Below are 13,435 nucleotides of genomic sequence, written 5' to 3' on the forward strand. Positions count from 1 at the left end.
GGGGGGTGTCCTCCCCCGAGGAACAGCCAAAGCTTCGCATTAAAACAGTCAAAAAAGGAAAATAAAGCTTTTTTTTTTTTAAAAAAAATAATATTTTGGCTCGGCCTGAGTTATTATTTTTAGAAATCCTGGTGGAAAAGCTGCCCGTGTCGGGAACGTCCTCTCATTCCACGGGAAATGCACTTCCCCGTGGAAACAGGCAGCGGTGGGGCTGAGCTCCGTGGGGAGCGGGTCACGGGTGGGCTGGAGCGGGATGGGTGTGCCGGGATGCGCTGGAGTGGCATCGGTGCTAAAGCTTCAGCACAGTTTCCGCTCTGGTCCCAGTCCCCGTGGCTGGGTCACCCAGCTCACATTCCCACCAGAGGCAATTTACTCCTGAGCCACAACATCTGCTGCATGGAAAGCCATGGAGCTGCTCCTTGTGGGGCACAGCTCCCCGCTCCCCTCCTGCCACCCACGGCGGGACTCTGGCTGGGCCAGGCAGGGTGACAGCCGGGTGGGTGGCTTTGCTCCGCCGGGCTGGCAGTGGTGGATCGGTGGGCATACCCACCCGCTGCCCCTTTTCCCCATGGACCTGTCCTCTCCCTCCTCCATGCCACCCCTGAAGCTGCCTGCCACACCGGTGATCCCGCTGGCCACGAAGCCGTGGGGATTAGCGGCTTCCTCCAGCTGGGGATTTAGCCAAAGCTACTTAGTGAGAGCCGTGCAGGGCTTGGTTGGATAAGGGATATAGGGAAAGCCGGGATATGTGGCCTGAGCCCTCCTGAGGATGCTGAGTGGGAAGGGGGTTGCCTGGGGTTAATAGCTCAGCATCTCCTGGTGGAGGATCAGCCAAACCAGGTGTCCCGCAGTGGCTTCCTTCACTCCAGTGAGCCTCCCTGTCACTTCCAAAGCCTTGCAGAGACCTTCAAGCCACATCTCCATCCTGCACAGGCAGGACAGAGGGTGGGAGGGACGGGGAAGGGGCAGACCCTTGCTGGCAGGGTGCTGCCAGTGGAGATGTAGGACAAGAGCTGGCAGATGGAGGCGGGCAGACGGAGGAGCATGAGTCTGCGCTGAGATGCTGGTTGCTGTGACGGGATTTTGGCTCGCTGATGGTTAAACAGCTGCTGAGCTTATTGGGGCTTTGGGGGGGGGTCCCAGGGGGAGGAAGGGGATGAGGATGGGGAGCTTGGGTGACTCCCCAGCATGGGGGGCAGCTGGGGAGAGAGCAGGAAGGGGCTTGTCTGCTAAAATCATGGAGATGACGGGTCGGGCTGACGCTGAGGCTGGGGGATGGAGTAAGGGATGGAGGGGTCTTGCAGCCCTGTCTGGGACACATGCCCATCCTGCTGATGGCATGGGGAGCGCTGTGTGCACCGATGCTGTGTTGGACCCCCCTGGATTGCTGCAGAGACCAACAAAAGAAGACTCCCCACCGAGCCTACGCAAAGCAGGCGAAGCTGTGAGCAGCAGAAAGCCCCCACCCCACCAAAGCACATGGGCGAAGCAGGAGCTCCTTCAGAGGGCCCCCAAAACTGCTCTGGGCTCCCTGAAGTCCCCTCTGGAGGCCTCATCCTCTACTAACGAGTGTTGTCTTATGGGGAGGGGCTCAGGAAAATCTGTCTGCAGTGGGGAGAGAGAAAGGACCTTGTGGGAAGAGTTCAGCAGGTGGAGGAGCAGGGGGATCCTGGCCCACAGCCACCGGTCTGGGGCCAGGGGAGGGGGCTCCGGTTTGTCTGGTAGGGTGGGGAGGTGGGGGGCTCTGCCCATGCCGTGGGGAGGTGTGGGCCAGGCAGGGTGGCTCTGTGCACACCTGAGCCAGGTGAGGTTTGTAGGGAGAGGTGAGGGCAGATGAGACCAGGGGGTGGAGTGGAGAAACAAGAACCAGGTTTTAAACACTTCCCTCCTTTCTCATACCAGAGCAAAAGCAGGAGCATCCGAAAGCTGGAAGGATGCCGAGAGGAGCTGCTGGCAGGGAGCTGCTGCACAGCCCTTACCCTAAACCCCCTCCACGAGTGGAGCGCTGCCAAAAAAGCTGTCGTCTCTCCAAGGCATGGGGTCACACAGCCCCGAGGGGCTCTCTGGTCCTGCCATGCCACCCTGGCTGGGGACACCGCTCCGGGTCTGGTGCCATCGTGTGGACACACGACACTTCCACAAACCCCTCGTCCCCGTCTCTGTGCTCCACAGCCTTCCCCAGCCCGAGGGACCAGGCTTGGCAGCGCTGCTTTCCCAGGCTCTCCTGGGCACCAGGGGGGTTTATGTCCCCCTCCCACCACGCCATGTCCCCCAAAACCTTGTTCACTGCCTGCCTTTCACCCTCAGCCACCGGTGCTGCATCCTCCCTCCCTGATCCATCACCCTCACTGCTGTACCCCACCTGCTCCAGCCACCCCCAAACTGTGACCACATTAAGGGGCCAAGCTCCCGCTGATCTGGTGAGGATACCCCACAAGTCCTCTGGGAATGGGAAAGGGGGACAATAAATGACAACTAGTGGTCAGACGTGGAAAGATGTGATGGTGCTGGCGGGATCTGCGCTGCCCCTGCCCCCAGCCCTGACAGAGGCTCTCCCCTGCATGCCAACCTTCTCCCCCGCAATTTCACACCCCTTCTCCCCATTTCATACCTGTTCTTCCCCATTTTCCACCACACACTCCCAACACTCTTCCATGAACAACCCCATCTTTGCTCCAGGCCTCCCCTTCCCCAGGGAGTCATCACGCCAGCACGTCCCCAGAGTGTCCCCATCACTGGCTGTGCCCATGCCCAGCCCTGTGGGCATTGCTACCCAGGTCCCTGGGGGTCGCAATGAGTGGGCTCAGCACGACACCCCCCCACCCCCCCCAGCTCACCAGGGCAGTGCATGGGGGATAAAGGCAAATGCCTGCCCTGCCCGGGACCCTCACACCAGTGGGACCAGTTGGTGGCCGGTGGTGGCCCGTGGCCGTGGGACGTGCCGGATTTCCCACGTGTTTCCACCAGAGGGAGCCAAACCGCCACGAATCGTGGCCACAGCACGGTCATGGCCGCCCATCATCGTGGCGTCTGGGCGCCAGGCCACGCCACAGCCCTGGGAGGCCAAAGGAGGACGGTCACCTCTCCACTTGGCTTTGCAACCTGTCAGTAAACCCCTTTCCAACTGCCACACACCCCGCGGAGAAAGAAAACCTTCGTGTCTGTCCCTCTGTGGGCTGGCGGGGGGGCTCGCAGCCCCTGTTTCAGGGGGCTATACCCTGCTGCCAGCGCTCTCTCCCAGCCCAGCCGCCTGCGCCATGAATTTGAGGCCGCTCGTGTCTGAAAATAGCAACTGCAGCAGCAAAGGGGATGCTCCCCACACCTTAGGGTGGCCCCACATTGCCTCTCTGACAACTCGGTTTCTCCCGGTTCAAAACATCACCCAGCACCATGTCCAACCCCAGAGAGGGGACGAAGAAACTCTGCTCTGGTCACTTCATAGTGGACATAATTAGTCTCAATTAATGCAGACATAAAGCAAGGGAGGGCTTGAAGCGATGCTCCTGGTGCTCTTGGAAACAGCAGCTCGTGGCATCTCACCAGAAGCTCTTTCCCGTTCACACCTTGCCATTCCCTGGGTTTGGGTAGTGTCGGACACATTACTGGTGGGAAAAGGGAGCGGGATGGAAATAAACTGCCAGATGGGGATGGGAAGTGGGTAGAGGGAGAGTTGGAGAAGAAATATCACAGGCGAGGCCGCATGGTGCCAGAGGAAAATCTCTCCCATTTGCGCAGCATTTGCTCGTTTATTTAAAGCCTGTCATTAGCGGCAGCCATGTGGGATGGGATTCACACCAGTCCTGAGAGAATTAGGTGCCATGTTTTGGCCATGTGTCTAATCCACCCAAGTCCTCTCCAAATTCCTTCTTCCCACTGACAACTGCTGCTTCCTGCAGCGGCCGGGAGGTCTGGGGGTCTCAGGCCCTCACCTGTGGGCGAGAGATTTTTGGCTGGGGCTGAGAGCAAGGGGCTGCCACGGGGCTGGCGAGAGAGAGAGAGGCCGTGGGGTGGGGAAAAGCATGGGATAAATGGGATGAGGGCCAAATCCAGGCAGGCAGTGCCAGGCTGCCGCTCAGCTCTGCTGCCAGAGAAGCCTGGCACAGCCTGGGACAGCAAACCCCAGCCAGCTCCAGTGTTTAATCCTGTCTTCCTGGTGGAGCAGCTGGAAACACCAACCTCCTGGGGACTTTGTGCCCTGGGAAGTGACCAGAGGCCAAGACACTTCTGGGAGGCCACCGAGCCTGGCTGGGAAGCCCCAGCTGAGAGCTGCAGGGCCAGCAGGAGAGAAACTTATTTGGGCTGAGTTTGTGCCCTAGATCCTTCTGACCAGTCCAAGAGATGCTGGAAGCAGGGTGTGCATGTCCAAGTCCTGTGGCAGGCTTTTCCTACAGCCTGACACCACCCTCGGGCCAGCTGGGATGGGGAAAGATGCCTGCCTGCCTGGGAGACACCTCAAAGAGGGAAAAAGAGGAATTCCCTTAGAACCGCAGTGGCAGGTGGGGACACAGAGGGACACTGAGGCACAGGACAGTGAACTGATGGGATGGAGTGAGACAGAGCAGTTGAAACGTGTGTGCCAAATATATGAAGGCACATCTGTCCCTGACCCTCTCCTCAAGAGCAGCTGGTGAGGGTGGCATTAGGCTGGTGGCTGGCAAGCAGAGGGTTAACCCATCCCATCCCTGCACCCAGGTGCTCCCTGTCTGGCCCAGCTGTGGGTGCTTCCTGGGGCTATAAAGGGACTGAGAGTGGCTTGAGGAGAGGCTATGGGAAGGGCTAATAGGGTGGCAGGGGATGCTGATGTCTCCAGGCTTGAAAAAGCGGGGTGGCAGCAGGTCTAGGCAGAAGTGGGAGTGAGTGCAGTCACCACAGAGCCTGTTCCCCAGTTTGGGAGCGTGTTGTACTGGACAGCACTGGGAATTTTTTTCCTGGGGTGAGGCTATACCAACCTGATGGTTTTCACCCACTGATTGCTGTCCTACTGGAGAGAGGAACTGGACCGGTTGGATCTGCTGTGCTTGTGAGATGTGGGTATGGAGTTATCCTCAGTGCCTGCAGGTGGGATGTTTAATTATTCATTCTGCTTTCTTTCTGAGTGTGGAAATCAGGCTGAGAGTCTCTCATCTCTATCCCTCCACTTAAAGAGAATTACCATCCCTAATCTTCTTCCGTCCCTTGGGTATCCCCAAGATCTCAGCTAAATGCAGGGTGACTTTGGTGTCTTCCTGTGGTCCCCCAGGGTGGGTGTCATCCAGACCTGCCACCCTGCACGTGCCTGCTTAACCTGTTAGTGCCTGTGTCCTCACCTTTGGCTTCACTCCATCATTGCACGTCACACCATAATTAAGCTGATGTGACTTGGCCTGGTGGTTTCTCCTTTAGCCCCTCCTAGGCTTCACTGAGTGGGTGGGTTTGCCAGCATCCCCAGGTACATGGTTACCATGTGCTTTATGGTGATGGCAGACACAGGCTGGCTCTTTTCCCTGTGCCCCATCCTGTAAAAATGTGGCCAGAGAGGGGCCAGTGAGGGTTGCACAGGAGGAGGCAGGGAGGAGGAGGATGTGAGTGGTGGGATTGTGGGTTTGGGCTGAAGGAGATGTGTTGCAGCACTGATGGGCTTGGTGGGGTGGGCAGGTCATGGAAAGCAGTGTTGGCCACAGGCAATCTCATCTTAGAGGGGCAATCAGATGGAGATGTGGTGAGCTGTCACTCTTGGATGGCATTGACAGGCAACTCCTGCCTGCCCACTTTGGTGTCCTCCACTGGCTGCTGGAAGGGGTGAGGTGATGCCAACAGCCCTGGAAAGCACAGATGAGCCCTCTGCAAAGCCCAGGCCATGGTGTTTCTCCCATTTCTCCTCTTGCCCATGCTGGTGTGATATATTTGATCCATCCCAGGGCAGAAATCACATTTCCTGGATGCTTCATTCTCCCTGGCTTCTATGGCTGTCCCTTCCCTCTGATGAGAGGGGACAGGCAGGCTACACAATGAGCTGGGAGCTCACCCAGGAGCTCTTTTTGTGTCCAGCTCCAATTTGCTGGCAGCAAAACACTACAAGTTTCTGAATGGGCAGAATCCACCATCCTCCCCGGTGGAGCTCAAGCATCTCCTGCTCTCCAGCTTGACAGCACTGCTGGCAGCCACCTTGCAAATCAAGGTGTTGTTTGCTGCCTGTGCTCAGAGTTGAACCCTGCCGGCTCCCCCAATTTGCTAGACAACTTTTTCTCAGCGGGCAAGAGTATTTCAGGCTGTTTGTTCACATTTGTAGTTTTCTTTCCTCCTGGGGGCTCAGGCCACTTTAATTCATGCTACAGTTGCTCCATTGGCATCCCTGAGATCTCGTGGTGTGCCTAGAGTTTTGCTTCTCTCTGGCTAAAGCACAAACTTTTTACTGGTGATAAAATGAAAGCGTGTGCATGTGTCTCGCTTCCTTGAGTTGAATTTATCTTTTGGATGCAGATCAAGCCTGGAAAAGTTCAGCTCTGAAGTTTATTAGTGCCTGGAAAGTGAGGCTTAGAGTAAAAGCCTGTCCCTGGAGCAGAGCTTGGTAGTTCTTGAATAGAGAAGATGCAAGGAGAGCATCTTGTCCCATGCCTGGCAGTTGGGCTCTGTGGCCATGTGGAAAGGGCCTTGAATGTGACATGTGGGACAGGCAGGTCTGTATGGAGGGTTGGTAACACCCTTGGCTGCCAACTGGGCCCTCACCAGGCACCCTGGGCCAAGCTCTGCTGGGAGATTCCGCCCCTTTACCATGGGTACGAGGGTCCATACCTGGTTCAATTACTGTGCCTGGGACTGCTGTGACATTTCAGGTGACAGGGTGACCATCAAACCAGCATGACCATCTCCAGAGCCTTCTCACCTCTCCCACCTGCCCCATGCAACTTTTCCTGGCCCTTGCAAGAGGATGCTGCAGATATGAGGAGGAGCCCAGGCTCTTCTCCCCAAAGCAGCCACCCTCTTACCCCCAGGCCTTTTTTTCCTCCTAGTGGACCACTAAAGGTGCTAGCAACCAGTGTAAGAGACTCCCACTACAGACCCTGTGATGAGTTTCCCTCTTTCTAGCCTACATCTCTATTTGCTGCCACGTTTGTGTTTCCTTGGCAGGATGTTGTAGCCGTTTTGTTTTTTGGTGATTTTTTTTTTTTAATGATTGGAGAGTTTGATCTTGACTTGGAGAGTGAGTCACTATGTGGCAAATGGGATAACAGAGGCGTTATTTCTTTGTCCGGTGTTCTTCACAAACAAGGTTTTGCAGAGCTCGGGCAGCTGCTTTTCCTTCTAGCTGAAAACCTCTTTCCAGTCCAAATTAAAGGCTTATGAATCAGGTGCCCAGAGCGATGCGCAGGCAGGGAATGTGTATCTACCACGGGCTGGGTGGGAGAGCTAATAAAAGTCGTGGCAATCAATCCTGGCAGACCTAGTGGGCACCTTAAATCAACTTGCAAATGCAAAGAGGCTCTGAGCCAAAGGATGGAGAGAGAGAGAGGCTGTCCCCGAGCTGTGCCATGGAGTTATCTATCTTTGATAACTGGCAAAGGAGGAGGTTTGGAAGGGAATAAATAGAGACCATAAAGTGACTCCTTGATGCTTGGGAAGATGCCCTGGATCCATGCGCCGTTTAAATGTGCTCCAGAGAAGGTCTTGCTGTAGCTGAGGTGATCCCAAGCTCATTATGGGTAGGCCGAGATATTTTCAGCTGGTGAAATGCTCCTTTGGGTGTCCCCTGGCCTGGTGGCATTGCTGGGTGAAGGCAGGGCTGGTTTGGTCAGGCGCCGAGCCCCTCCTGCCCACCAAGGGTGTCACCATCTTTGCCATGGAACAGCTTTCAGCCAGAGCAAGGAATTTCCATCATGGCTTGTTTGCTGCTCCTTGGGCCCACAGAGCACTCTGTCACAGCTCTGGGACATGCTGCAGGCTGCCTCTCATGCTCCCCAAGCTGGGATTTTCCAGGCTAAGGAAAATTTGGGAGTAGCTGTGCTCTGAGCATGGGGCCAGAGGTTGTGAGATCTCCCTGCTTGCAACTGCACCTCTCCTCCCCAGGGATGCTGGAAAGGGGTGCAAAATGTCACTTCTATTGCTGCTTCTGGTGCCAGCATCTGCTCCACCACCTCTGCTGACCTTGCATGGAGCCATGGGGCAGTGTCAGACAGGTGCTGAAGGAGGTGGTGAGGAGGAGGCAGGAAAATTCTGTGTTATTAGCAAAGTCCTGGTTGACAGATGCATCTGCAGCTTGGGGAGAAATAACCTGATGCTTTTTTGATCCTGGGTGATTCATCCCGGCCTCTGTAGAAAAACACGGTCTCCAGCCTTGTGCTGGATGGGGGATGCAGCGCTGGGGCTGTGTGGCTTCTCGTCAGGATGCCCTGGCTGCAGCCAGCCTTCATCCTGCTCCATCACTGCATGAGGGGGGTGATGGCTGAGGCAGCACCCCCAGGCAACCCAACCTGATGGGGACCTACAAAAGCCCAGTGCTCCTGCCAGGTGAAAAAGCATTTCAAGTCTGTGCTGGCCCTGATTAGCAAAATTATGGTTGCCATGGAGCCCAAATACCTGCTCAGAGAGTGCCTGCCTTCCTTGTCCCCCCAGCAGATCTGGGGGCCACATGCAGTGGAGCAGAGTCCAATTTTGCTGCTCCTTAGAAGGCTGATTGCTTTTATCCCAGTGAACATTGAAATGGTCTTTTTTTTTTCCTCCCCTTCTTTTTTCCTTTCAGCCTGGTTTGGGGTGGAGGAGAAATGTCCCTTCCCAGCAATGTCTCAGAAGAGCTGTGGGGCTGCAGATACAGTGGTTGTTGCAGGGAGAAACCCCAGGCCAGGAGGGGGCTTGTAGGGTGACTGCTGTGAGCATCTCCCTGGCCCCCTGCTCCCACACCTGGAGATAGAGCATCTGGGGGTACCAGCCCTGCATCCCACAGGGGTATGGGGGGAGGGAGGGCTCCTTGCTGGCTCCTTTGCTGGGTGCCTGCATGCTGGAAAGGATGCTGGCAAGTTATGACCAGCTCAGGAAAGGAGATCTGGAAATCTAGAAAGAGTTGCCACTACTGGGAGAAGTTGTCACCTACCTCAACTGCACAAGAGCAGAGAGGGTGGGGGTAGCAATCCTTAGATGAGATTTTGGGAGTGGGAAGGGCTTTTGCATGGTGGTAACAGGCCTCTAGAATGTTAGTGGCTGGAAATACACAAAGTGCTGGTGGCCAAAAAGATTACTAGAGGACGGTGTCCCACACCAGACAAGGATGTGTGAGTGGGCTCCACTGGGTAAATGACAGCAGTGCTGCTTTGGAAAGGCCACCCTACTGACCTGCATTCACTCCCAGCTACCTTACTGCAAAATTACCCAGATTTAGGTCTCTTTGGTGACCTCTGGGTCCAAGTGACCCCTCCCAGCTTTGGGGACTGAAATGAGCATCCTCCTGCCCTGTGAGATGCACCCTCTGGACACATCACCTCCAGGTGACCAGAGAGGGGCACCTTTGAGGAGGCAGCTCCCAGCAGGGAGAGAAGCCCCTCTTAAATCCCTGTGGTCAGTGGCTTCTCCAAGGGGAGAGGGTTCATTCCTTTCCCAAAACTTCATAACCTCATTCCGTCTGTGCTGGCTATCCCTGCCTGGGAAGATTTGCTCCAGTGATACCCTGTGAAGGGGCTGCTCATCTGCTTGCTTCAGTGGCAATGAGAGATGCACCCCAAGGGCTTTTGCCCGCTGCAGGATGACACAAAGGGGACAAGTGACTGTCTGTGCCTCAACTTCCTTCTCAAATGCAGTGTCACTCTGTGGCTTGGTGGCTTTTTGTGCTCAGGACCAGAGGGCGTGTTAATTAAAACTGCAAAGGAGAGGAAGAAAAGAGGGGACGGAGCACAGGCAGCTCTGTAAGAGCCTGCGCTGGTCTGCCCTGCAATTACTGTGAGCGATGTGCCCTTGAAAAGAGCCAGGAGTGGATGCAGTTGGTTATTAGGGCTGCAGCTCTCAAGCTTCAAAGCCGCTGCTTGTCCTCTCTTTCAGCCTCTTAATTCTCCTGGTGATGCTGCAGAGCCAGCTTTGATCAACCTCTGTGTTCCAGCCTTCACCCCTGTGTGGAGGGACCTGGCCACGGGCAGGGACAGTCTCCGCACCCACCGGCTCGCAGGGAAGGATGGATGGGCAGGAGGGAGCTGGGGAAGACTGGGGAGACCCCTCGGGCTGGGGTTATGTAGAGAGCCCCCCGGATGCCCCTGGCTTGCCAGCTTGCTCTGCCCAGGGGTGCTCTGATCATGGAAAGTGCCAGGCTGTGGCTGATGGGTCATGGAGAGAGGTGAGTTTTGGTGTGCGACCAGCCATCCCCCATGCTGACTTCCCTGGCAGGGTGAGCATAATCAAGGGCCTGATAAGGGAAATAGGCTGAAGGGTCGTGTCCCCATGTGCAGTTTGGCCTCTTTAAGCAGTGGGGGAGCAGTAATGGGAGAGGGGTTGCCATTTCCTGGTTATTTGGTTTATCAGAAAATTGAAAACTGGAACAAATTGCTCTGTGGTGCTGTCAGGCCCATGGGGACTTGGGGGCAGGGGGGTGGTGAGGTGTGTGTGTGTGTGTGTAGCAAGAAGCAGGGATGCTGAGGGAAAGAAGTGATTTGCAGTCCCTGAGATCCACCAATTCTTCCTAAATAGAATTGACAGCAGGTGGGGTGGGAGCAGCTGTTAAGGCCCCAGTTATGGGGGATGCTCCAGCAGGTTGATGGGAATGGTGGAGGAAAAGGGGAGGCAAAGGGAGAAGGACCTGTGGTATGGTGGTTCTGGTGTCCCAACAAAACTGAGGCTGGGAGAGCTGGACCATGGGCAAGCAGGACAGAGAGGTCTATTGTCATGTGACAGCTGGGATCCAGCAACTTGGTGGGGACAAATAGGCCCATGGTTCAGCTCTGAGTGAACTGAGCTCTGTCTGGTCCTTGGTCCTCACAGACCATCCTTACCCACATACCTGTTGTCTTCAGCTAGCAAAGGAGACTGCAGGGAAACATGTTGAAGTTTGGTAAGAGCTCAGCAGCTTCTCCATTGCTCTTCTCCAACACAAGCAACCTCCAAACACTCCAGCAGATGTCCCCTCGTCCCCAGAGGGGTCTCTGCAGGGACAAGGATGCAGGTACAGAGCTCAGGGGGCTGCCCAGGGACTGCCCTGCAGCTGAGCCTGGGCAGGGGTGAGGAACAGGACAGGGACAGGAGGCATTGTGTCTGCATGCAGGGAACAGCCTCTGCCCCAGGGATGGGGGAGATGGCCATGCCATGGTGCACAGGGCCTGGGGAGCTGCTGGGACTGTGCTGGGAGCCAGCTCTGTGTGTGCATGCTCAGCGTGGTGGCCAGAAAACAGGGGGAGGCAGATGAGGGATGGAAGGGAGAGAGAAAGGACGGAGAATGAGAGAAAGAGAGATTTCCAGGAACACTTCATCCCCTGATGCAATCCCTCAAGTGGGCTTTTGCTGAGGTTCCTGGTGCCTCAGTGGCACAGCACAACCTGCCTCTGCACCAGCACGTATCCGACCCCAGCCTGAGGCATCCCCTGGGGGAAAAAGCAGTCTGTGCACAATCTGGAGGCAGGGACAGAAATCCATGCCCATCAGCTGCTGTTTCTAGCCCTGCCAGCTGTACACTGTGGCCTGACATGTGCCAGCTCCCCAGCAGCATCACCCACCCCAGCATCTGCTGAGCCAGCCCCACCGAGCCCCTGGCTAGTGTCACTCTGCTGCTGTCCCTGCTGTCACCAGCCCTGTGACATAAACCCCTGGGTTTAGCATGTTTCCATCCCCAGAGGGGGATGAGCTTTCTTTGCCTTCATCACTCCCATAGGAGCAGGCAGCACCTCTTTTGCTCAGTTTCAGACACTATTTCCAGCTTGTTGGGTTTTTTCCCTTGCGTAATGTCTTGTTTACACTTCACCCTCCGGCCCTTTGGCTTCAGTAGCTCCTCTGCTGTGAGAGAAGATGTCCTGAGGAAAGGCACATCTCAGGGCAGCTCCTGGACCCTTCCTGCCCTCCATGTGTTCACTTAGCCAGCTCCCCTCCGTTTGCTGCTGGGAGCAGAGGCAGGGCCAGCTTAGGGCCACCAAGCTGCCACAGAGCTTTGCTGGTCTTGTCCTATCATCCCTCGCCTGCTCTGAAATTTCTTTGAGCAAAAACATCGAGCTCTGCTACAGACCCAGGCTCCCAGCTCTTTGGGGCTGGCGCTGGCATGCAGTGCTGCAGCAATGATTCCATTGGTGTCCCCATGGCCTTCCTCCCCGCCCCCCTCATCATTGTCACCCGGCTGGGGACAGAGCCAGGCACAGATCCATCGCTCCAGCACAGCGGGCCACTGGCCAGGGAGGCCATGGGCTGGTTTTGTCTTTGCTGCCAGCCCATGCGGGGGCACAGGGTGTGCAGAGGCCAGGCGCTCTCAAGGCTTTTAGGTTCTTTGTGTCTTAGTAAACTGGGGAGGAAAAACATCTCCAGGACTCTGGGACATCGGCTCCCACTGTATGCATGCCACCCCCTTGAGCTGGTCTGAGATCACGGTCCCCACCTGCCACCCCTTCCTCCATGTCACTGTCCTCTGCTTCTCTCCTTTGGCTTTGTTTCACCAGTCAGCAGGAAAAGGGGGTGTCAAGTCCCCAGTGTGAAGCTGGCACCCTGCAACCCAAGGGTGCTCTGGGGCGGTGTGCCAAGGTGTCCACAGGGATGGCTCCCAAGCATCTGTCCCTGTGCCCGGTGGCCCTGGGGACATATGTGCCCTGCCACATGCTGCCAACCATCTCTGGTCACAGCCAGGTTCTGATTGCTTCCCTCTGCAACAGCAACAAGGCAGAGCATTCCTGCAGACACTGGGAAGGAGGGCACTGGTGGGATCTTGATGCTTCAGTTTCCCAGGTGAGGGGTGAGTGGTGCTGCTCCCAACTGCTGTGTGCCCTGGCATCACACAGGGGATTTGGGGGTGCAGGACCCCAGCTGGGGCAGTGCCCTGGTGCTGGAGGCTACCAGATCCAGGCTGCTTCTCATGGCCCAGCTGGAGGTGCTGGGCTCTGCGGTGCAGTGAGCTGTGCTGGGGCTCAGCCCGGGTGGGAGCAGGGGTCCGGAGCCAGGTGTCTCCCAGCAGGTCTCTCCAGGCTCCTTCTCCAACATCCCTGTCCTGCCTGCTCCAACCCAGTCCCACGGGAGGCTTTTCCAGCTCCATCCTGCCCCACTCCACTCTGCGTGGTGAGGATAGCGCTGGGACAGCCTGAATTGAGGAGGGTCCCCGGGGTGCCAGAGCTTTTCAAGGTGTCATCCCCGGGGAGGGGAAGAGGATGGGGGGTCCCCCTGCACCCCGCCGCTCTCGGAGGGGATGAAGGGACCGATGTGCGCCGCTGTGCCCACGGGTGCCCGCCCGTCCCGCGGGGGTGGCAGTGCCCTCTGCCGTCGCATGGACCGACCGCCCTTACTCCGACCCCCCCCC

The sequence above is a fragment of the Calidris pugnax genome, unplaced genomic scaffold, assembly GCF_001431845.1.
Source record: "Calidris pugnax isolate Ruff unplaced genomic scaffold, ASM143184v1 scaffold111, whole genome shotgun sequence".
Taxonomy (NCBI): domain Eukaryota; kingdom Metazoa; phylum Chordata; class Aves; order Charadriiformes; family Scolopacidae; genus Calidris; species Calidris pugnax.